The sequence below is a fragment of the Trachypithecus francoisi genome, unplaced genomic scaffold, assembly GCF_009764315.1.
Source record: "Trachypithecus francoisi isolate TF-2019V2 unplaced genomic scaffold, Tfra_2.0 Contig01440, whole genome shotgun sequence".
Classification (NCBI taxonomy): domain Eukaryota; kingdom Metazoa; phylum Chordata; class Mammalia; order Primates; family Cercopithecidae; genus Trachypithecus; species Trachypithecus francoisi.
Window position 1 is genome coordinate 17,473,877 of NW_022681431.1, and position 24,913 is coordinate 17,498,789.

The 24,913-nt window shown below is 45.1% G+C and overlaps 1 long non-coding RNA gene across 4 annotated transcripts; it reads left to right on the plus strand.

The window, feature by feature from the left end:
* The first annotated feature begins 437 nt into the window (after window positions 1-437).
* LOC117094402 lies at window positions 438-23,079 on the plus strand. 4 transcript variants are annotated; one of them, XR_004441539.1, is made up of 4 exons: window positions 438-562; window positions 752-934; window positions 6,824-6,893; window positions 16,659-16,954. It is a non-coding gene; the product is annotated as an uncharacterized LOC117094402 (long non-coding RNA). The 4 variants fall into 4 exon arrangements; XR_004441537.1 differs by lacking the exon at window positions 16,659-16,954 and adding an exon at window positions 14,084-14,248; XR_004441535.1 differs by lacking the exon at window positions 16,659-16,954 and adding an exon at window positions 22,634-23,079 and having other exon boundaries at window positions 439-562.
* The last annotated feature ends 1,834 nt before the right edge of the window (window positions 23,080-24,913 follow it).

The window sequence follows — 24,913 nt, forward strand, 5'->3', positions numbered from 1 at the left end:
ATAACGACTCTGCCCAGGACAGAAGCCCTGGATTGAGAGAATGGGTGGCATGAGAGTGTTTCATGGAAGAATAACAGGGCTTCATTTCTGTTGGGCTATCGAAATGAAGGCTCCTGGGAAGCTGCCTCTCTGATATGTATTCTCTAGGGCTCCCCTAGTACCCAGGCATCCTTCCTGCCTGTGTTCACAGCACATGATACCAACACCATATTCAACAACAAATATTTGTTCAACATAAGCTTCATGTGGGCACAAAGTTTGGCACATAGTAGATACTCAGCCAGTATTTGTTGAATAAATGGCTGAATGAATAAGTAACTAAAATGCAGGCACAGAACGCACTGGGTACTTCACCCAGCAGAGGCCATTAAAACATTCTGGGGAAAGTCATCTATCATATCTTTAGGATTCTACCCAGAAAACAGACTTACACAAAGTGTTTTCTGCAAACTGTCATAGCAACAGCACCCATTTGTGACATCATGGAGTGAAGAGGCACATTATTCTCTGAGCCAAACTCTTTCTTCAAATCAAACCCACAGAAGAAAAATGCAGACACCAGGTAAGCCTGGTTGTGTATATTCTCATCTTATTTTCTTCTTTTAAGTGCGTAGATTTCCTGAACTGGCTCGATGTGGGTAGTTCCACTGCGACCATTATTCCTGGGGCTTTCTTACATACTCCAACTTCCATTCCGTGAATGAATCCAAAGAAGGTTGCCTTGACAACCACTCACCTCTCTCTCATCAAGCACCCTGAACAGCCTCAAGTGCTTCATTGAGATAAAAGCCTGCAGAGCACCCAGATTCAGGACCTCTAATGACGCACAGCAGCTGAGAGGCTAACCTGGGATGTGTTGCTGTAGATAAAAGTTCTGAAATGCTTCCTTTCCATCACCTTTCCTGTCAGCTACCGCAGCCATTCCCACTGACAGGTGAGCACTAGATGCCATTCTGCCAAAGAGAAGCCACATTAAGAGGCTCTTTGCCAATGGGCCCGTGAACTGTTTGTTCCAGATAACTATGATATTGTGCAGTTAGGTAACAGACTCATCAAATCCTTTCTATGCCACTTAACCTGGGCAGTATCCTGTTCCAGCAGTGAGAGGTCTGTTATTTCACAAGTCCCTGGATGTTCTTTTCTGGGCTTCAGCAGAAGGGTAGGAGTCCCATGACAGCCTTTGAATCCAAGATTTTAATATCTAAAACACCAGAATAAAAAGCCCCAAACCCAGCCCCAATTTTACATTTTCATAATATGAACCCAAGCAAAATCTATAGATTTATTAAAATAATTAAGCCAGAATAAAACTGGACCAAAATATATTCTCTGAACCAAACCAACATTTTGTTCTATTCAAATATTCCAAAGAGCTGAAAGATGGAGTCATACGGTAAACACTGCCAAAATTTCCTAGAATGGGGATATCTTTTTTAAGCAGCATTGAATTTGGAGGTGAGTTTTAAGATATCATTGTGAAGCCATTTATTCTGCAATTAGCATATAGCAAGCCCTGTACCAGGTACTTCTCATGCATAACTTTGTTGGATTCTCATAATTGACAGGTGTCTTAGTAGCCCCCTATTACAGATAAAAAAATGCTTAGCAAGCCTATGTAGACTTCTTCAGGTCATACAGCCAGTCAACTACAGATTTTAGCTCAAGAGTATGATTTTACTCTCACGTCCATGCCCTCATAGGTGAAAGAGAGAAAGAAGGAGGAGGAGGTGGAGGACAAGAAGAAGAAGAAAAGAAAAAAGGAGGGAGGGAGGGAGGGAAGGAAGGAAGGGAGGGAGGGAAGGAGGGAGGCAGGGGAGGCACAGGAGGCACAGGAGGCACAAGAGGCCGAAATGGGGAAAGAGGAAGAAGGAAAGGAAAGAGGGAGGGAAAAATTGGGGTAGGGTGAAAGTAAAGCCAGAATCCAGTCTTGAAATCTGAATTGCTTGTCTTAGTGAGACAATGATGTGGCTAATTTGAAAGTAAGAAGTACATATCTGGCCCCCTATCGGCATGGATGATTTGAGAATAAAGAGAAGGATTTGAATGTTAAAGACAGACAGGCTTTGACTGGAGGTTGTCAAAACCTGTATTTGAAGGAATACAGTTTTCTTGTATTCTTTCTTGTATTCTCTCTGGCCAGGGTTCTAACCTTGAGGATGCCATTGGGTTAAGTCTCACCCAGAATACTGCTCTGCCTCCTGATATCCTAATCCAAAGTGCATTTAATCCTTACCTTTGAGAGGATTGTGGGAAAGGTTCTAAATCCTATTGTTCCAAGGGTGATCTTATACATTTTAGATAGCAAATAGCATTTAAGATAGAGCACAAGACATTTTATATTCTAGAATCAAATCTCATGCCAGAATGTCAGTCCTTGACAGTGGTAGCAAGTACCTCAAATGTGATATGTATGTTAAAGATTTTATTTTCTTTTAAAAAATTATTTTATTTTTATGGAGACAGGGGCCTCACTATGTTCCCCAGTCTGGTCTCAACCTCCTGGGCTCAAGCTATCCTCCCACCTTGGCCTCCCAAAATGCTAGGATTACAGGCGTGAGCCACCATGCCCAGACAGATTTGAATTTTCAATTTAGCTCTGACTTACTTGAATTGAAAAGACACAGTACATGTGAGCTGATAGGAGGATGAAGTGGGCAGGATACATATGCTTTTATACTTACAGCTTGTAAGACACAAGTGTTTTTGCGGCTAGGTCTTACAGTAGAAAGTTCTAGGAGGTGTTAGAGGCAGGTGGACAAAAAAAAATTTCAACATTAAATAGAATAATATGTGAACATAGACCAACTTTCATTCAGAATTACAGGTCTGGGGACCTTGCAAATTGATTTGTCCTGGTAGGCCCCTTAGATAAAAGCTAAAATTGTTCTTATTCCCCACCTTACAAAATGAAACCAAGAAAGGAGATTGAATATGTTTTAATGGTGAAATTTACCAGAATACCTAATTGCTTGAGAAATACTGAGAGATTTGCAACTGGAGGAGAGTCTGAAGTCAACTTAGTGATAAATGAGGGAGTAGGAAGCACAAACACACAAGCACAGGTGAAAAACCCAAGGTAATAACTCAAGAGAAACAGAAAAATTATGCAGCAAAGGAAAGTAATCATAGTTTACTACATAAGTCAGTTGTATAGAACATCTACATATCCGTAAAATGCAAACAATGACTATTGTACCCAAAGTTACGATATAACCATATTGCAAAATGGGAGGTCCAGAAAGTGTGTGGGTGTGTATATATGTTTGGTGTGTGTGTGTAGTGTGTGTGGGGGCTGTGTGTGTTTTCATGGTGTGTGTTGAGGGGTGTGTTCATGGGGTATGCTTGTGGAGTTTGTGAGGAGTGTGTTGTGTATGTGTGTGTATGTGCGTGTCTCAGTGGCAAAGAAGTAAAAGGGAACTAGATCCTCACTTTACAGAGCAAGAAATCCTGATAAATAGCAAGACAAGCACATTATATAAAGATATGAAGGTTAATGCCAAAAAATGCACTAAAATAGTTAAAAATGGCTGCCTCTGCGGAATAGAAAATTTGAGGAGAGTGGGGACTGGTGTTTTCACAATCTAATTTTTTAAATTATGTGCATGTGTAACTTTGATAGAAGAAAAATCTTTTTTAAAATTATGCACCTGGCCGGGCGCGGTGGCTCAAGCCTGTAATCCCAGCACTTTGGGAGGCCGAAATGGGTGGATCACGAGGTCAGGAGATCGAGACCATCCTGGCTAACATGGTGAAACCCCATCTCTACTAAAAGATACAAAAAACTAGCCGGGCGAGGTGGTGGGCGCCTGTAGTCCCAGCTACTCGGGAGGCTGAGGCAGGAGAATGGCGTAAACCTGGGAGGCGGAGCTTACAGTGAGCTGAGATCCGGCCACTGCACTCCAGCCCAGGCAACAGAGCGAGACTCCGTCCCCAAAAAAAATAAAAAATAAAAAATTGTGCACCTATGATGATGCTATACACAATTTAGAGGTCAATAAACATCAGCTATTCTTATTAACCGTGGAATGTTACCATCTTTAAAATGGGCCAATGACAACAGACTCCATGCCTCTCCATGTGACAGCCTCATGACAGAGTTTTCTAGAGCCCAGATCCTCGGAGAGCACCTCCTCTCTGCCACATTCCATGCTAGGCCCTGAAATGCAGCTGTGAACATTCAGACCCAGCTCTGCCTATCCCCAGGTTCACTCTAGTGGGGATGACACCAGCGTGACCTGCATTTAGGACAAGCACCGGGGGTGTTGCTTTTTTTTAATGTAATTTAGGAGGTGAGCATTTGCTTCAGTGTATTTGGATTTTTGGCACCAAATTCGGTTTTTGAGCCCTGACTCTCGACTCCTGTTGGCTGGCTCTGACAGGCAGCTAGCTTGGCTTGGTTTAGAAAGTTCTTGGCGACAGTAATCGGGACAAGTGCTGTGCCCTTAAACCAGCTGTGGTTAACCAAAGAGAAGTCCAGTCAGGGTGCACAAAATGCTGGAGTGTATAGGCCCACTCTGGCCAGGTTGTCCAGTACCCAAGTTTAGAGAGGAGACCGGACTAGGGACAGGAATGTGACCTGCAGCTCACCCAGCGTGGCACCGATAAACAGTTCAGAGCGGAAACTCCGACCTTCTGACTGCTTTACACCTCACTGGGCTGTTTAGAAGGCCCTTCACATTTTGGGTGAATGAAGCGGATTTGAGCAATCACACTTCAGAGTTGCTTTTTCCATCTAGGCCCTTGAACTGACATTCCAGAGACCAAAGCAAAATGTTGAAAAGCTGCTCCCCTAGTCCCTCCGAACCTCCTCGCATCCCCTGAGCTGTGTCAAGGCTCAAACTGTGACAGAGCATCTCCCGGAGCCCCATGCGCTGATTCACAGAAGCGGTGGGTGGCTAGAGAAGCCAGCAGGAATTTAAAAAGACCTAAGGTACTCACGTAGGAATGAGCCTATAAATTCCTCCCCCACCACCGTTGCCACGGCAATGCAGGTGGGCCCAGAGCCGGCTCTCAGGCAGGAAAATCCCCACCTCCTCCCTCCACACACATTGCCCTGGCTACATGTGGCTTTTTATGACAGCTTTGCTTCAGCTACTCCTCTTGCAGAAGGCGGCTTATTTTATCCAGATGCCAGCTAGGTTGCAATATTCTGAGGAGCATGGAAGAGCCCACAGTATGATTTTCTCTGAGCTTTGACCTCTCCCTTAGAGATAAGCCTACCTCAAGCCCCTGCTCTGGGAAACTCAGAGATACCCAGCACTTCAACACTTGCATTGCAGCCTCCCCTCTGCTCCCCTGCCTTCCTTCATAGCCGTGTGTTCAGACCTTCCAGATTCATCAACCATATTACAGCCTGAGGATCTCTTCATGGCAACCTGACCTCCAGTCTATGTCGCCCACCAAAGCTGACTTGCAAAACAGAGGCGTTGGAGTCTACATCTGTTTTTGGAGGAGGAGTGTGGCCACAATCGTAAGGGAAAAGACAAAGCCAGCTGTGTTTTGACCTCAAGGACTCTGCTGGCTCCATTTCTATTTCTTTTCCCCAGAGGATTTCGTGATGTCTTTCGAATTCCCCTCCCCTATGCTGCTGCACAGAGAGTCACCTTTTTCTTCCTAGCCCAGCTGCTGCTATTCGTGATGACAGCCTTGCCATATGGCACCACTCACTCAGCTCCATCAAGCAGCATCAAGCTCATCTTAATAGTATTTACCCCACACTTCTCTGGCAGTCAAACTCAGCTGCACCCAGAGCTGTCCTATGGCTGTGCCCATCCACTGTACTCCATTGAGAATACTTACACATGTGTATGAATGAAGCTAGACGTGATACAGCTACGTCTCGGCTTGGTGCTTTTATTTTTTTTTTTTTAATTGGTGCTTGTTTGTTTGTTTTGAGACAGTCTAGCTCTGTTGCCCAGGCTGGAGTGCAGTGGCATGATATCAGCTCACTGCAGCCTCCGCCTACCAGGTTCAAGTGATTCTCCTGCCTCAGCCTCCCAAGTAGCTGGGATTACAGGCACGTGCCACCATGCCTGGCTAATTTTTGTATTTTAGTAGAGAGGAGGTTTCACCACGCTGGCCAGACTGGTCTTGAACCCCTGACCTCAGGTGATCTACCTGCCTCAGCCTCCCAAAGTGCTGCGATTACAGGCCTGAGCCACCATGCCCAGCCTCGGCTTGGTGCTTGCTAAGATGAAACAAAACAGGCAATTAAGGACCAAACAGGATAGGAGAAAGGTCCGTTCTAAATGTTAACCCACTGTTGTCATTCACCAGACTGTTGATGCCTCATTAATCTCCGATTGCATCAACTGATGACAGCTGAGAGTCAAAGATGTCATTTGATCTAGAGATAATCTACTTATGCGCTGGAGTGTGGGTAGGGGTAAGCCCGAGTGAATGGGCACATGCACCAGATAGAGAGGCAGACGGAGCCCAAGCATCTGAGACAGTCGTAAGTTTGGGGAGGGAACCTGAAGACGAGGAGCACGTGTGCGACCTTATCCATCCACTCTAGCATGGCAGGTTTGTCCCAAAAGAGCCTGGGCATTCTACTGCCATCCCCTCTCCCCTTACGCTGAATGCCACCATCTAGGTAAACCCAGGGAAGTGTTTTGTTCTTAAGCCTATCCTCTGAGTAGGGACATGTTTGTTTGGCCTGAAATCAATAGGGCCCGTGGTGACCCTGTTTCCACCCAACTGTGGAAGCTCCCTGCCACATTAAGGAATGGAGAGAGGTAGAAGTCACAGAAAGATCTAGGAAACTAAAAACCATGAATACACTTTCAAAGTTTGTTTGAGCATTTCTTTTTTTCTTTTTCAGTACTTGAAGGATGAGGCCTATAAACTACCGAAATAAAATGTCATTGTCTAAGATACAACAATTGATATATGTAAGTCAGCATATACAAATGAAATAGATCGCTATGAATACTACATTAAATGCTTTGCTTTTTAGGCCACATGGGGTTTTCAAGGATGTGTTGAGGCAAACTCTAACCTCTGTCTCTAACCTCTGCAAGATCTGGGGGGACCCTTTCTGGAGCTGTCTCAACTGTGGTGTCTTCAGTCAGAAAGTGGGGATGACATCACCACATCTCAAATGTGGGCAGGTTAAATAAGATGATGGGTATGAAGCCTAGCACATCATAGGTGTTCAATCCATGTTGGTTTTCTCCTCCTAACTCCTTTCTCCCCCAAATCATAGACTTGACGTGTCGGTATCAGCACAGCCCTAGAACAATGAAAAAAATACAAAGAACAAGAACCTATTCAGTGTTTTTCACCTTGAATAATGTGAGTGGAAGACAAGGGAGACTGACATGTTACTGAGAGAAATAAGATGAATGGACACTAAATGACACCTGTTTGGACTGACAGTAGCCCATTCACACATTTCACCAAAAAGGACTGATTGTATTAGATGCACAGCTCTTCCTTCTATCCCCTTTTCAAAAGAAAAAAAAGAAAGGCTTAACAATTCTAGATGGAGGCTATCAAAATCTGCTTTTACTGCTTATTTTGATGATTTCATGGATATACCTCATCATCCAGTGAATATTATTTTATACAGATGTGATCGTCTGGCTCCAACTATCAAAACAAGCCTGCTACCACTTGGGGGTTAAAACATGTGGGCTCTGGGCTCTCTGCAGAAAAGGACTTTTTAAAAATTGTAAGATGCTTCCATGAGGCAGGGCTGTGCGTGCCTGTGTGGTCTGAGCAGGCTGGCAATGGGAGGGCTCCCCTTCACAGAAACCCCCAGAGCACAGTCTCGGGGAACACATCGGGAGGCAGCCAGGCATGGGGATTTTCCAGTCTGCCCTTCCCCGCCCTGCCTGTGACAACTCAGCTCATGCATCAGGTAACGAATCCCATTCACGAAGCCATCAGTGACTCCTGAATTCATTGAGAGACTCGGAACCCATCTTGCCGAGGTTCAACTGTGAGTTAATCCCAGCTAACCTAAATCATTGTTCCCTGAACACAAAGGAACATGGAATTCTGTGTTAGGGCTGTGTGTCAGCACGGCTTCCTTGCTAGGTAGAAATATATCCGCCCTCAAGTGAGAGAGAATATGTGAATATGTGAGTAGCTGGGGAGCTGTGCTTCTCCCTCCAGCCTGAGGCTTCCATTTACTGCCGCCCCCAGGGCATCCGGAGGCATGGTTTAGACCATAAAACCTGTTCTGTAAACAACTTAATCTCAAAAAGGTCAGTTTTATTCTTTTCATGCTCCACTTCCAAAATGTACAACTGTAGGATGTTTCCTGTCTTCCCCTTCTACCATGAAGACAGCCACCAGTAGGGGAGGGTATGTGTGGGGGGGACATTGCTGCATTTGGGCCATCAATTTAGAAAGCATATGAGGTTACCGTGTCCCTTCATGAGGCACAACTCTGCAAGGACCAGTTCCATAGCATAGTGAGATGAATATGCATATTAGAATCTGTACATAATCTTCACATGCAGTGATTGCAGTCCATAGGCTCTAGACATAAAGAAACATGCATTTTACAATAGTACTAGATCAATTTAAAAAACCCCAGGAGTTAACTTTTAGCTCACAAATTGGATAAAATATTAAATTCATTGAGAAATAGGCAAACCATAAGGCTGTAAAATGGTCCATTATAGTCAGAAAACTCATCTGCCATGTGAGAGTGCTGAGTATAAGACCTCACCATAAATCTACAAAAGAAAGGCTACTCTTCCAGACTCAGGAGAGAAGGGAATAAAAGTCGCATCAGCAATGTATATTGCTCCCAGATTACAAAATTAGGGTTTATAGGGAAAAATTTAGCCTGCAGTAATGGTCAGTAAAAATGACTGGTTTTATAGAACAGGAACTTGTAAAGATAAAGGAGAAAAGCAGCAGGAAAAAAATGAAAAAGACTCCCACAGAAACCTGTCCAGAAATAGAAATTCAGAGGACTTCCTGCCCTTTAACAGAATAAGCTCAATTGAGATGAAGAAGAATTATGGATGAAGCAAGGCAAATTATTTGATCAAACTGAGAACTTTTTTTTAATAGTCATTCAGGAAAGAGCAAAAACCACTACAGTTATCTACCATGGACAGAGGCTGTTCAGAGCTGGTAAAGGAATTAAATTTGTCACCAGTCACCAGGCACGGTGGCTCATGTCTGTAACGCCAGCATTTGGGGAGGCTGAGGTGGGCAGATCACCTGAAGTCAGGAGTTTGAGACCAGCCTCACCAGCATGGTGAAACTCCATCTCTACAAAAATACAAAAATTAGCTGAGCATGCTGGTGCATGCCTGTAGTCCCAGCTACTCTGGAGGCTGAGGCATGAGAATCATTTGAACCCAGGAGGCAAAAGTTGCAGTGAGTCTTGATTGTATCAGCCTGGGTGATAGAGCGACACTCCATCTAAAAGAAAAAAAAAACTGTTGCTAGAAGCTCACCATCTTGCATGCTGTAGTTGTACCAATGGGTAGGTGCAGCTATGTAGCTAAGCTACACTTCAAGACTTCAACTTCAAATGTATGATAATAAATGGATTAAGCCAATAAAATTTTATAAGTGCAAACCTAAGAATATATTCTTTAATGGCTGCTATGAAATATGCTGGAATAGGGCCAGAATATTAACACACATTCTGGCCAACACATCAGGGGTTTGGTTATTTAAGAGAAGTAACAGAGGCAGGGAGTTCCCTGTCCGAGCTGTTCTCGCTGTATTCACAACCACAGTCATGAATGAAGGATCACTGTGAACCCAGCACGGCGTCTAATGCTCCAGACACAAAGGTGGGAAGTTTCTTAAGATGCTCACAGTTAGCTGGCACACAAAAAAAAATCTTTTTAAAATCAGTGCACAATGTGTAATAGGAGGCTGTGAGGGAAAGCAGGATTGGGGATGACTCCTATGAGAGGCTGGGAAGCCTCTTCACAGCACAGATAGCCATGTAGCCAAGCTATGGCCCTTAAGACAAAATCAGAAATTTAGTTTTGTTTTAGGGGGTCTGGGATTGGGGGCTACTTGGAAAGATTTTTGTGATATAAAGAGAATAACTTAACTGCTGCAAACCCTCCCTGCAGTCACTCTTTTTTTTTTTCTCTATCTTTTCTCTTTTTGGCTTATATAGAGATGTGAGCAGGCACCATAGCAGCTGTCTTGCAACCATGAGTAAAAGGCTAAGGAAATTGCAGAAATAACCCTGGCATCAGAGTGTCTGCATTCTAATGTCACAGTAACCCTGACTGCTAAGCCAACACCAGTACCTGCCACTTCCTGATGTCCTGTTATAGACGAGAAAAAAATCAGCCCAGGTGTGTTTAGACCACAGTGATTGGTGCAGCCAAATGCATTCCTAACTGACGCATTTTCCAAGGAGTCTGTCTCATGCTGTAACTGCATTAGTCAAATGTTGACACTGGTCCCTTATTGCTGATGAAGTTCAAACTCTTTTGCCTTTATTGTTAGTCTGACTTCTCCCTTCCCTTCAGCATTACCGCCCTTGTTCCCAACGTGAGACTCTCCAGTGGAGCCAGGATGGCCTCTTCCCTCTTGTTCCAGCTAGCAAATTAAATTTTCCTACTGGAAACTCCTGTAGCCCTTGAAGAGTTGCACAGTGATGCACTTCTCCATTTCTACCTGGTCCCCAACCCTGAGCACTTTCTGAGGGCCAGGGCTAGAGCACATGTTTGCTTTTCCATGTCTCCCGTGATAACTGGCATGCTACTGGGCACACCTGGGGAGAGAGTAACAGAATGTCTGGCAGAAGAAAAGCTTAGCTAGATCTGCTCCAACCCTCTCCTTTTGATTGGACGGTCAAGACCCAAAAAAGTGAAGGGAACTCACTCAGGGTTACACAATGGAGTATTAATAGGCCCAGAACCACAACACCAGGCTGCTGTCTCTTCGATGAGCGTATTTTCCACTATACCTCACTGTCTAAAAGAAAAGTGCCAATTAGAGGCACACAAAGTAACAAAGCTGGTGATGACTATAATGGATGATTATGTCTTTTCAGAGGGCATGAAAAAGAGAGCTGAGTAGAGGCTGATGGGAAGGAGCTTCTTCAGTATATAATTAACTGCTGACTTCTTTGTATTGTTACAATAATGAACTCAGCAATGAGCTGAGAACACCCTTGCCTGAAGGGGCAAGAATAGCAATGCCAGTCTCACTGGAAGACGGCTCATGGACTGGGGTCTTTGGCGAGCTCTGAGTCACTGGGTCCATATCCCATTCACGTGCATTTACGATGGAGCCTGACATGTACCTCAATGCCTCTCCTCTTTCTAACAGGATGGGAACTGTGCTCTAAGCTGTTTTGTTCTGTTGCTTGTTTTGAGACGGAGTTTCGCTCTTGTTGCCCAGGCTGGAGAGCAACGGCGCCATCTGGGTTCACTGCAACCTCAGCCTCCCCGGGTTCAAGCAATTCTCCTGCCTCAGCCTCCCAAGTAGCCAGAATTACAGGCAGCCACCACCATAACCAGATGATTTTTTGTATTTTTAGTAGAAATGGGGTTTCACCGTGTTGGCCAAGCTGGTCTCAAACTCCTGACCTCAGGTGATCCACCCACCTCAGCCTCCCAAAGTGCTGGGATTATAGGCGTGAGCCACCATGCCAGACCCACTCTGAGCTGTTTTGAGAAATGAAGCTTCAGAGATTATGAAAGACTGTGATCTCCAGAATGACTTGACTGGAGGCCCCTGAGAAGATGGAATTTGTTGATTCACAGTCACAAAATCTTAGATTTTGGAGCTAGATGAAACCCTGGAGATGACCTAGTCCAATCTCTTTATTTTAAGATGAAAAAACTGAAGCCCAGAGACAGAAAGTGACTAGCCTGTGGTCACACAGCCAGGAGTGGTAGAACTGTCAGATGCTGTGTTCCTCTGTTGCTTCCCGGGTACACACACTGCTGGCCACACCTCCCAGGCTTTGGCTTTCTGATGCCAGAGTGTCAAATGCCTTCCAGAGCCCCCTGAAGTGTCATGCTGCTTACTGGAAAGATACATACATTGCTACCAATAAGAAATGAGGCAAAGCCATTTTTTTCCTCCCCAGTTAATCAATAACTGGACACAGGGGCCTCCCTTTCCTGAAACATGATCTCAAATACTACGTAGGGTGAGTGAGGGATTTGGCAAGACTGCTAGCTGCTTTTGTTTAAACACAGAAGCCAGACAGATCAATGGACAGGGTGAACTACCCTGTATGATGTCGTTTGTCTTAATATCCACCATGAGGCTTTAAAACTAAGTTTGCAGAATCACAAAGAATGAGAACTAAAAGAGAAGAGGAAGTCAAGGAGCAGAGTCTGTCCAGAGTCAGATGCCTCAACAGTGACAGAACTAGTATTAATAGTGAACGAAAACCCTGGGCAAGATGACACACCAAGTTATTAAAAGGCCATGGAGCACTTATAAAAGGCACATATAAATAGAAATGTTGAATCACAAATGCAAGCCCCTGTGACCTGCCTGGTGTTCCAGCCCAGTGGTTTTCCAATATCTATGATGGAGTCACTGAGGCTGCACCTCAAATCAATGCTGGCTGAGGGCACACATCAGTGCAGGTGTCCAGAGCTCCCAGCTTGGTGAGGGATGCTCTTAAGATACCATCTTGAAATTCTTAATTTTATCTTTGAATTCCTATTTTCGATGGGAAATTGAAGAATGCACCAGGATCTGGGAGCCTTGTTTCACACTCAGGCCCCACCACCACAATCTCCCTATTCCCTGGGAAGGGTTCCTCACTGCCTCCTTGTCCTGGTGCCCTGCCCTTGCCCCACCTCCCCCACCCCACCCTGCAATGAATCCTGCCCACTGCCTGGGGCATCAGTGAGATCACCTAGGCTGGGGATGGGGTGGGGTGCAAGTTGTCATTCTCATCACTCTCTGCCTCCAGTGAGAGCCTGTGAACAGACAAGCATGCTGGAAGGTTCAGGGGTGTCTCAGGGTAGGGCAAGGTGGTGGCTGTCCCCATACCTGGCTGACAGCTGGCCTCATCCCAGGCTGGCAATACCATGGCTGTTCAGTACACATCCAGGCAGGTGTGAGCCTCTGCCTACCCAACCCAGGTCCCAACCACTTCTCAGTGTGGAAGTTGTGATCCCTTGAGAGTCTCCAGTCCTCTATGAGTTAGGGCAGACTCCCATGACCTGGCAGGGCAGAGAACATCAATCTGGGGGCTGACAGAGAATGTCCTGCCCTGGAAGCCAGTGGGCAACACTGCAAAGTCACAAATAGGGGTCCCCAGGCACTTGTGAGAGTCCATACTGGCCCTTGCAAATATCCCCATGCCTGAGGGAGTACAATATCAAATAGCAAATTTTTAGAAAGCACAATAGAGAAAGAAACCAGAAAGAAAACAAAAAGTGTAATATTTTGGAAACTTTAACAGCACTTTTGTCTAGCTTTTGAATAAGGAGCCTGGAATTTCATTTTGCACGACACCACACAAATTATACAACTGGCCCTGCCTCAAGCTTAACCCAGGTCCTGGGACCTATCATATCCACATAGGACGTTAAGGATCCAAATGACTCAGTAACACATGGAATAAGAAAGTAATCCTTGCTTGAATGTGTACTTTAATTTATGCCCTACATTATACTCCAGAGTTATTGCTACGTTCCTATCTTGGTCTCTTTGCCTTACTTTCCAATTGGAGTTTTGCTCCAGAACAGGGGTCCCCATCCTCTGGGCCATGGAACTATGCTGGTCCCTGGCCTGTTAGGAACTGGGTTGCAGAGTAGGAGGTGAGTGGCAGGCAAGTGAGCATTACAACCTGAGCTCCACCTCCTGTTAGATCAGCATCGGCTTTAGATTCTCATAGGAGCATGAACCCTATCGTGAACTGTGCATGTGAGGGATCTAGGTTGCAGGCTCCTTATGAGAATCTAATGCCTGATGATCTGAGGTGGAACAGTTTCATCCTGAAACTATCCCCTGCTCCCATCCGTGGAAAAATTGTCTTCCACGAAATGGTTCCCTAGCGCCAAAAAGGCTGGGGACCACTGTTCTAGAACACCGATCCCTAAGATCTGCTACCTGCATCTTCCTAAAGTTACCTTCTTGTCAAAGCATCCATCCTCTCCTCCTATAGGAATCTCTCAGGCCTCATATCCTGGACCAGTGGGCCCATCAAGGAGAGAGGAAAGAGTCAACATCTGATGGGTGCCTACTTCATGGCAGTGCTTCACCTAAGTTGAGTCCTCAATTCCACACTCTGTTCATTTGAAACAATACTAGTCGCAGCTGTGACATAAAAAGATGGCATGTTCTATTTTAAGAGGCAGTTTCTTTGGTCTGGCTTCTTTCTATTGATTCTGTGTGGTCAGAAGTAACTAGGAATACTGTCTTCAGCAAGAGAAAACTTAGTAATTTGGGATTGTTTAACCCATTGAAGAGTAATTTAAAGAGTTCACACTATGTGGACGGATTACCTGAAGGATGGTGGTGAGTATTTTTTCTATTGATCACAAAAGACAAAGCAGGCTGAGCGTGGTGGCTCACGCCTATAATCCCAGCACTTTGGAAGACCAAGGTGGGTGGATCACCTGGGGTCAGGAGCTCAAGACCAGCATGGCCAATATGGCGAAATCCCGTCTCTACTAAAAATACAAAAATTAGCTGGGCATCATGGCACATGCCTGTAATCCCAGCTACTTGGGAGGCTGAGGTAGGGGAATCACTTGAACCCGGGAAGGGAGGGTTGCAGTGAGCCAAGATCGTGCCACTGCACTCCAGCCTGGGCAACAGAGATTTTTGTCTCAATAAATAAATAAATAAATAAATGGCAAAGCAAAAGAAAATGAATTTAACTTTGAGCCAGGAGATATTTAATACAAGGAGAAAGTTCCTAGGGCTGGAAATTTTCTGATGGAAGAGGACACTGAGACCATAGACACAGGGTCCTAGATTCCCATAAACAGATTTGGGTCAGAATTCACTCTCTAACTATGTGACCCTGACAACTTACCCTCTTTTGAGTGTCCAGTGCTAAAATGGAGACAATATTATCTACTTCATCATTTTGCTTTGTGAAATCGGCCTGCACTCAGCATTTAGTAATTTTGTCTTGCATTTTAATTGGAAATGCCCTGGTACAGAATAAAGAGTATGGATTTTGGGATCTGGCAGTCTTGAGTCAGGATTCCACATCACTAACAGAGTTACCTTCAGAGAGAGATTATTGCACCTCAGGTTTCTGTAAACAGGAGATAGGCCACCTATAACACACCTGTTTTGAATATTAAATGAGATAGTCATTAATAGATTAATGTATAAAGTGTCTGAAATGTATTAGCACTCAACAAATATTAATGTTTTCTCTTCCATCTAATCACATGCACACACGCATGCAAGCACACACACACAAGTGGCTTTAATCAGTAACAGAAAGTGAAAATGTTGATGAATCCTAGTTTTTTTTTGTTTTTTGTTTTTGTTTTGAGACGGAGTCTTGCTCTGTCGCCCAGGCTGGAGTGCAGTGGCCGGATCTCAGCTCACTGCAAGCTCCGCCTCCCAGGTTCATGCCATTCTCCTGCCTCAGCCTCCCGAGTAGCTGGAACTACAGGCGCCCGCCACCTCACCCGGCTAGTTTTTTTTGTTTTGTTTTTTTTTTAGTAGAGACGGGGTTTCACCGTATTAGCCAGGATGGTCTCGATCTCCTGACCTCGTGATTCACCCGTCTCGGCCTCCCAAAGTGCTGGGATTACAGGCTTGAGCCACGGCATCCGGCCCCTAGTTTTTTTTTTTTAATTGCAAGGTGTGTGAAAACCAAGCATACTTGCAGAAACTCAAGATTCTTTTTATTTACTCAGAGACAATACTGACTTTAAAGAAAAGAAATCATCTAACCTAACAATGGAAGTGTAAACATCACCCCAAATGACGGTCTTGGCCATGGTGGTGTCCCTGTCTTCAGACAGTGGCTGCCTCTGGGCTTTAACCTGGACCAAAGCCTCTGAATTCTGCCGCCCTTAATGGTGACAGGCACCTGCAGCACAGTGTAAATCCCCAACACCAGCATGGCCTTCAGGTTTCAGTGACCGGATTTCTCTCGTCAGCCACGTCTGCAACTCTCCTTTCTCTCAGGAAATATGTTGACTCATTATACCTATTTTTAATAAAAAGGCAAATTTAAGCCTTAATTTGTATTTCAAAATAAATTCTCTTAGGGCATGGACCCACTAGGGAATTCGTTACAAATGGTTTTTAGTGGTACACATTTAATGAACATTTAACCAAAGAAAGAAAATTGCTAGTATGCATAATTTCTTTTTTTTAACCAACTGAGTATTATAAATCCAATCTGTCCTTTCTCTTTAACTACTTTTGCCATAAAACCACTTATTTTATGGCTGTGGTGACATAGCACTGCTGTTTCACTTTATGATTAATAAAGTAATTAGCACCGGTTCTAATATTCTTAGCAAAAAGGCTGGGCTTTAGATATTTCTGTTGCACTAATAAGTTTTCTAAAGCTACGTGGTGCACATGGAAGATGGCCTGCTGGGGCCTGCAGAACGCATTTTCTAATGTACATCGTCAAGATCAATTGATAAATTACGTCAGTCTGGGTTAGTCATCATACAGAAAATATCATTAGAGATGAAAAAGGAATGAAAGGATGTGGGCAGGGGTAATTTGGTTTTCATTGTTGATTTATGTTATAGAACTATTCTTGTAGGCAATTACCAAAACACAAAATGCCAGGGAAAATGAAAAAATTCTGAAAAAGAAGAGCCTATTGCAACAAGATATGTGGTAAACAGACAAGAATGACAGCTCTTTTGAAACAGCAGCCCATGGAGTCAACTGGGAAGCATATTTCTGACTCTGCACACAGTGTCTTTGGGGCCACGCCAAACGCAGAACTGGATCCTGGGCTCCGTTATGTCCTTCCTTCTGAAATATGTTTTCTTAGTGAGTCTTTGAGGACAATGCAGGGGTGCAGGTCACAGCAAGCGTGTGCTGGGAAGAGAGCCACCGTGGTCTGAGGAGTTGCGGTGTTGATTCCGCTTGGAAACGTGAGGATGCTGAGCTCATTCACGAGGGAAACTCAGGGCCCTTTGTGGTTGCAAAACTAAAAATAAAAAATTGCATTTATGCATGGACATTGCTGAAAAACAAACCCTCTCTGTTTTCAGGGCTTGCCTTGGAAATCTATTAAAGCAATTTGATTCTTGGGACATGATATAAATTTTCTTACCAGCCTTACAATTGTTGACCTCATTGCCCTTCCATAATTCATTCATTCATTCAATGAGCATTTATGCTATGTTGGGCTGAGGCTTGGCCTTGGGGAGACAACGATCCTTGCTTAGGGAGCCCACAGTGTGTCATAAATAATAGTTTGGGCTCTGGAGTTAGACAAACGTGTATCCAGGTGTCACTACTTATTGGTTAAGTGACTTTGGATATATTACTCACACAAGCCAGATCTAAAATGGGGACAATAAGTATACCTACCTCATAGGGTTGTTGTGAGGATTAAATGAGGTAATGCTATCTAAGGGGCTGCAGAGAATATCACGCATTATGTGTGTTCAATTAAATAGAAGCTATCACTAGCATTATATTAAGATCATGCCACTGATTCAGGACTATGCAGAGACATACTTTGAGCTGTTTCTCTGGTGCTAGAAATGAATTCATATAGAGTCATCTGAGCTTTCTCCTTGGTGTCTCCTTGGGATCTATAATGCATATCTGCAAATAGTTTTCTCTGATCAGAGAAAAATCAGTAATTGGTAGAGATTGAATAAGATGCCAATACTGATCAGCCCAGGACTCCATCAATCAAACTACCCAATCCAGACAAACCCTGTTAGGGATGCTGGATGCTTCCTCTCTCTTTCCTCCTCCCCCTCCTCTTCCCCTCTTCTTTCTTTCCTCTCCTCTTCCCTCTCATTCTCACCTATCACCTACATTCTTCTCTCCCCCTCTTCTCTCCTCCCCACTGCCTGGTCATGTGGCATATCCTTAGATTCTGCTATAGTCTGAATATTTGCGTCCCACGGAAATGCATAGGTTAAAAACCTAATCCCCAATGTGATGACATTGGGAAGTGGAGACTTTTAGGGGGGTGACCAGGTCATGGGTGGAGCCCTCATGAATAGGATTAGTGCCTTTATAAAAGAAGCCTCAAAGAGAGCTCTTGCCCTTCCACCATGTTGAGGATGCAGCAAAAAGGTGCCGTCCATGAACCAAAAAGTGGGCTTTCCCCAGACACTGAATCTGCCTCGATCTTGGACTTCCCAGCCTCCAGAGCTGTAAGAAATCCATTTCTGCTGTTTATAAGGTACCCAGTCTGTGGCATTCTGTTATAGCAGTCCAAAGAGACTAAAACAAATTTGCTTCCATTTTCAATAAGGAAAGCATGCCACCTCTCATGGTTCTGAATAATCCCCATCCCTCAGGAGCCAAACTGGAGTGAAACAAGAGTCAGTTGCTCAGAAGGAAAGTGAGTATAATTCACTGACATAAATTACTCAGAGTTGGGAGGGACATCAGAGACGCTACCCAGCCCTTTGTCTTCAGGAGGGAAAGGTCTCATTTCCTTTCTCAGATGACTCTGGAGAGGTAGAGAAACCTGCCCAAAGCTGCACAGGTGTGGGAGTGGAGGTGGGTTATGAGGCCGGCCTCCCTCCTGAGGCCCAACTCTCCCACTATCCTGCAGCTCATGGTGACAATCACCCCTGGGTCACTGCGGCACCTGTCACTCCTTAACTGCTGCTTTTCTTAGGCCTTGAGACGCTTCGCTTGAGATGCTTTTTTTTTCCCTCTGTAAATGGTCAGTCACAGTGGCTCATGCCTGTAATCCCAGCACTTTGGGAGGCCGAAGCGGGTGGATCACCTGAGGTCAGAGTTTAAGATCAGCCTGGCCAACATGATGAAACCCCATGTCTACTAAAAACACAAAAATTAGCCAGGCACGGTTGCACATGCCTGTAATCCCAGCTACTTGAGAGGCTGAGGCACAAGAATTGCTTGAATCTGGGAGGTGAAGGTTGCAGTGAGCCGAGATCATGTCACTGCACTCCAGCCTGAGTGACAGCTTGTGTCTTCAGTCATCTCCCTTTCACTAGTTTCTAAAATGGCATTGGTTCACAAGAGTCACCTAGTCATGGAGTGAATTGGTGCCCATCCCTGTGGTGAGATGTAGGGATGTGGGAACTTCCATGAGGCCCTGTTCGGGAGCAATGAGACTGACGGGAGGTCTGGACACCTGGCTTCCAGATCTCTGTGCCCACTCGCTGCCTTGATCTGACCTGCAAGCAAAGGGGTTAGCCTGGTTAGCGGGACCAGCCCCAGCTCAGGACACACAGCTGTGTGCTGGGGCTCAAATTCCCCAACAGCCTCTTGAAATGCTCAGAGAAGCTCTCAATCACCATGCTTGTGTGTCTGACTATCCCAGCTTTGCCCATAAACTCCCAACCAGACGCCTCTGTTCATCACTCGGTCTTGGCAAGAGAGGCCAAGTGGAATTCCAACAGTCACTGAGGAGCAGAGGGAGGCTTCCAGAAGGAGAGACATGACTAAATATTTTGGAAATTTCTCCTGCCAGTTTCTCTGTCTCCTCTACCGCCCCTGTTTCAAGACATAGAGGACATAATCCTGTCACCCAAAACAAGATGGTATTTTAAAATTAAACTTGAAACAAGTATATATTTCTGATCTTCAACTCACTCTCACCCAGCCAGAGCATTTACAGTCCAGCCAAACCCACCACACTACCTGCCTGCAGTATCTGTTTGGAGTGGGATCCTTCTAGAAATTAAGAGGTTTAACCCCACGCAGACACTCACTGCCCCTCAACATGTGTGCACATGCACCCCCAAAATCCTTTGTCAGCCCAGCCAAAGGCTGGTCGTCATGTCTTTGTGCCCAGAGTAAGAAACGCAGCAGTTATTTCTACTAAAATCAAGAGACCAAGCAGACCCTTCCCCAGACACCTGAAGAGAAGGTTGAATCTTACCTGGCCTCATCATCCCATAAAAGAGCAAGGGAAGCCATTCTGGCAGATTTTCTCTCCAAGCCTCATTGAATTCTGGCCTACCCCAGGGGCAGGAAGTCAGCGCTACTGCTGTGTGAGCAGCTGGTGTGGCCATCCATCAGCCTGCTGCCCCCTCTGACAACTCTCACACATGCCTGCGGTGCTGGAGGGTTCCATCAGGCAGGGACACCTATGCACCATCCCAAAAGGAGCATGAGGTCCCTAAAAGGTCATCAGAGCCAAGGCTAGTCTGCCTGACCAGCAGTGATGGCCTAAACCGTCACCTTTTGACTAATCCTGGGTGCGGGGCCCTGAGCAGCTCCCCCAGCCCCTGTGGGCCCTGCAGTGGTCCCTCTTTCACTCTGCGCACTCTCTGCCCTCCCCCTCTTCCAGTGGCCTGTGTTCTTCTCCTCGTACTGTGCCAGGATGGTGGGCAAGGGGCTATGCATGTCCAAAGGCGGTTGGTAGCTCCTGAGAAACTTGGCACTTTAAATGCCAGGGCTGAAAGCACTTGTCAGAGCACGGCATGCCGAGCTGATGTGGGTTGGGCCGCCCTCCACCCACACCCGGGCTGTGCTCCACCCTCTCCTGCAGTGCCAGGGCTGCAGTCTCAGGTCCTGCCAGTTGGCTCTGGGAGTGCAACCACACAGACAATAAGGTCCTGGAAATCCTCTCACCTCACCACCACTTACACACTCCACACACCCACACTCCACACAACACACACACTGCACACACACCATGAACACACAACGCATACCATCACACCACCCACACAACACACCACACACCCACATCACACATATACACCACATACACATACCCCACAACACACCACAGGCACCACACACACCATATATACCACACACCATGCACACAAAACACACACAAGCCACACCACCCACACAACACACCACACACCCACATCACACACATACAGCACATATACACACTGCACCACATACAACACACACATACATCACATACACTCATTGCCCCACACACCTCACACAGCATACAACCACACACCACACACCTACATCACACACAACCACACACCAACACCTACATCACACCTACACACACATTGCACCACACACCACACACAGCACACACCCACATCACACACATATACCACATACACACACAACACAACACACACACCACACTACCACACCACACACAAACCACAAACACATCACCCACATCACCCACACAACACACCACACACCCACATCACACACATACACACCATACCACATACAGCATACCACATCTCACCACCACTGACACATTCCACACCACATACTATACCACATACTACACATTACATACGTACCACACACCATACGCACCACACACCACATATGCACACTACACATACCACATACACCATACCACAAACACCACACATCACACACGTACCACACACCATATCATACATGCCATATACACCACACATATCACACATGCAAAACACACCCCATACACACTACACACAAACCATACACGCAACACACCACCAACATAAAACACACCACATATACACCAAACACATACCACACAAACACCACACACACCACATAGCGCACACACAAAACACACCATACACACACTACACACATATACACAACACACACCACATACCACACACAGCACACACCCACATCACACACATATACCACATACACACACAACACAACACACACACCACACACCACACACACCACACACCTACATCACACCTACACACACATTGCACCACACACCACATATGCACACTACACATACCACATACACCATACCACAAACACCACACACACATTATACACAACACACCACACACCACTCGCATCACACTCCACACACATGCACATACACACTCACACAAGAAAGGCCTTCTTTTCATTCTCCTTCAAGACCCGAGTCAGATGCTTGCCACTCCTCTGCAGCCTTCCCTGTCGCTCTCAGTGCCGTGAGTCTCTTCCTCGCCTTCGCTCCTGTAGCACTTCCTTTATACCTAAGCTTGCTACTCTCCCGAGAATATCTGCATGGCTATAAGCTCCCTGAGGGCTGGGATCTGGGCTTTCTCCTCTTTGTATTCCTTGTGAGCCTTGCAGAGGCCTGCACAGCTGTACACTCAGTAAACATTTGTCAAATTAGAAACCAAAGACAATGTCCCACCAAGAGAAATCTGGGCTCAGCCCCATCTCAATAAATGATGCCAATTTTAGATGTGGGGGTACATTAGTTTGCTAGGGCTGCCATGATATAGTACTATAAGCTGGGTGGCTTAAACAACAGAAATTTATTTCCTCACAGTTCTGAAGGCCAGGAAGTCCAAGATCGAGGTGTCAGCAGGGCTGGGCTCTTCGGGAACCTCTCTCCTTGGTTGGAAGATGGCCACCTTCCCCCTCAATCTTCCCATGGTCTTTCCTCTACATGTCTGTATCCTAATCAGCTCTTCTGATAAAGACAACAGTCATATTGGATTGGGGCCCATAATAACAACCTCATTTTAACTGAATTACCTCTTTAAAGACCCTAGCTCCAAAACCAAGTACATCCTGAGGTACTGGGGGCCAGGACTTCCGCATATGAATTGGGGGACATCAATGAGCAGCACTTACAATTTTCCTGATATCTTTCTAGGCACAGCAAACGGCTACGACCCCAAAGCTACCCATGGCTGCAGCCTCTACTTATCTCCTCAGGACATGACTTCCTGTTCCTTGACAGAGGTTCTTGTCTGACCTTAATATTTTAAGATAAGTTTTCCGATCTCCACAGCAGTTTTTCTCTTCTGGAGAGTGAATTCTGTGGCAAATCCTGTGGTCAGCAGCTCACAATGAGGTTCACCCATGGTAAGCAGGTAGACAAGCGTGGCAGACATGCTTAGCCCTATTTCTGGGTCCATTTTCACTCTTTCCTTCTGCCTTTTTGCCTTCATTTGCTCGACTTTGAATTTATGTTGGCCAAATGTTACACATCGTAATAAGCTGCCTGGAACGCTTTCTGGAATAAAGAAGAGTATAATGTGTGCTGTCGAATTTCTGTTGGTCAAATTTGATGCATGGTTAGAAGATCCCTGGAGTGCCTTCTAGAATAAAGAAGAGTATAATGGTATAATGTGTGGTGTTGTCAGCAGGCACCACTACCTTTCCCTTCTGAGAATGGGAACTACACTTCCCAAGACCTTCTGTATATGGCTTTTTTTTTTTTTTTTCAATGAGAGGAACTCGTGTAATATTTGGAAGGCTGAAAGGAAGTGGAAGCCATCAGTCTTCAGAGATGGTTGCAGCTGGATGTGTGGACAGATGAGAGATTCCCCACGGCTTCCTGGCAAGCCCTTTATCACCACAGACTGAGATGGTTGGTGTTGGGGGCTCCTCGGGAATCTCAAGAATTCCAGGCAAGCTTTTGAAAACCAGCTGCTTTGGGGCTGCAGGCTGAGATTTCAGGGTAACTCCTTTGACTTTCAGGGACAATTCCCCAAATGCTGGCAACAGCTTCTCTCACCTGCACTCTCCTAAATCTTCTAACTTGTATGTAAGCTCCTACTTGACTTTTAAACCCTTTATGTGCAGAACATATAGTGGCTTCTGTGTTCCTCACCAAATCCTGTCTGATACCTACATAAGTCATAAAAATAAGCTACTATAGCCTTGTACACTGATAGTGGGAATGTAAAATGGCACAGCCACCGTGAAAAACACTTTGATGATTCCTGAAAAAGTTAAACTTAGATTTACCATATGATCCAACATTCCACTTATAGGTGTATACCCCAAAGAATTAAAAGCAGGAACTCAAATGAATACTTGTGTGCCAATGTTCGTAGCAGCACCATTCACAATAGGTAGAAACACCCCAAATGTCCCTCCACAGATGAACAGATAAATAAAATGTTGCATGTACATACAGAGGACTTTATTCCACCATAAAAAGGAATGGAATTCTGATACATGCTGCAACATGGGTGAACCTTGAAGACGTTACGTTGAGTGAGAGAAGCCAGACACAAAGGGGAAAATATTATATGATTCCACTTACCTGTGATATCCAGAATAGGCAAATTCATAGAGTCAAGAAGTAGATTAAAGGGTACTAGGGTCTGGGGGAGGGGAGAATAGAGTGTTTTTACTGGGGACAGAGTTTCTATTTGGGATGATGAAAAAGTTTTGGAGAAAGATAGTGGTAAGGGTTGTACAACATTGTGAATGTACTTAATGCCACTGAATTGTGCACTTAAAACAGGTTAAAGTGGTAAATTTTATGTTATGTTTATTTTACCACAATAAGAAATGCGTGTTTAAAAAATCCATTGTGGCGGCAGCACATTCTAGATGTCACCTGGGTATAATCAGCCCATTGTATTATAAGTAGCCAATGTGTATAGACTGAGGATGCAGAGTACACACAGGTTACCAAGTATGTGTCTCCAAAAAGGGAGACAGTCCCATCTCAACCAGCTGTGGGGGAAAATCCTAATGAGATGACAGTATTTATTCTTCCATCCTAGTCCCCAGATCTAACCAACGCCCAAAGTAAGCTTTCCTTGCCTGATTCAAAATTTCTTTTCCAGATAGCTGAGCCTCCTGTTCTCTTTAGTACACCCTATCTTAGCCCCCACACCATTTACCTGTTTCTAACCTGCCTCAATCCCTAGTCCAGCATGAGTGGCTTCTTGAGAACCTTTCGATCCCTAGGTTTCTAAGACTGAAACCTTTTTTTTTTTTTTTAACTAATATTCAGCCTCCCATATAGACATTTACCTTTCTCTTTAGACTACTATATTCTCATTTCCAAAGCCATTGGCCTACACGTAGAGGAATTGCCATAGTTTGTTAATGAGTCAAGCCACTGTGTGTGTGTGTGTGTGTGTGTGTGAGAGAGAGAGAGAGAGAGAGAGAGAGCATGATCACCCCAGGC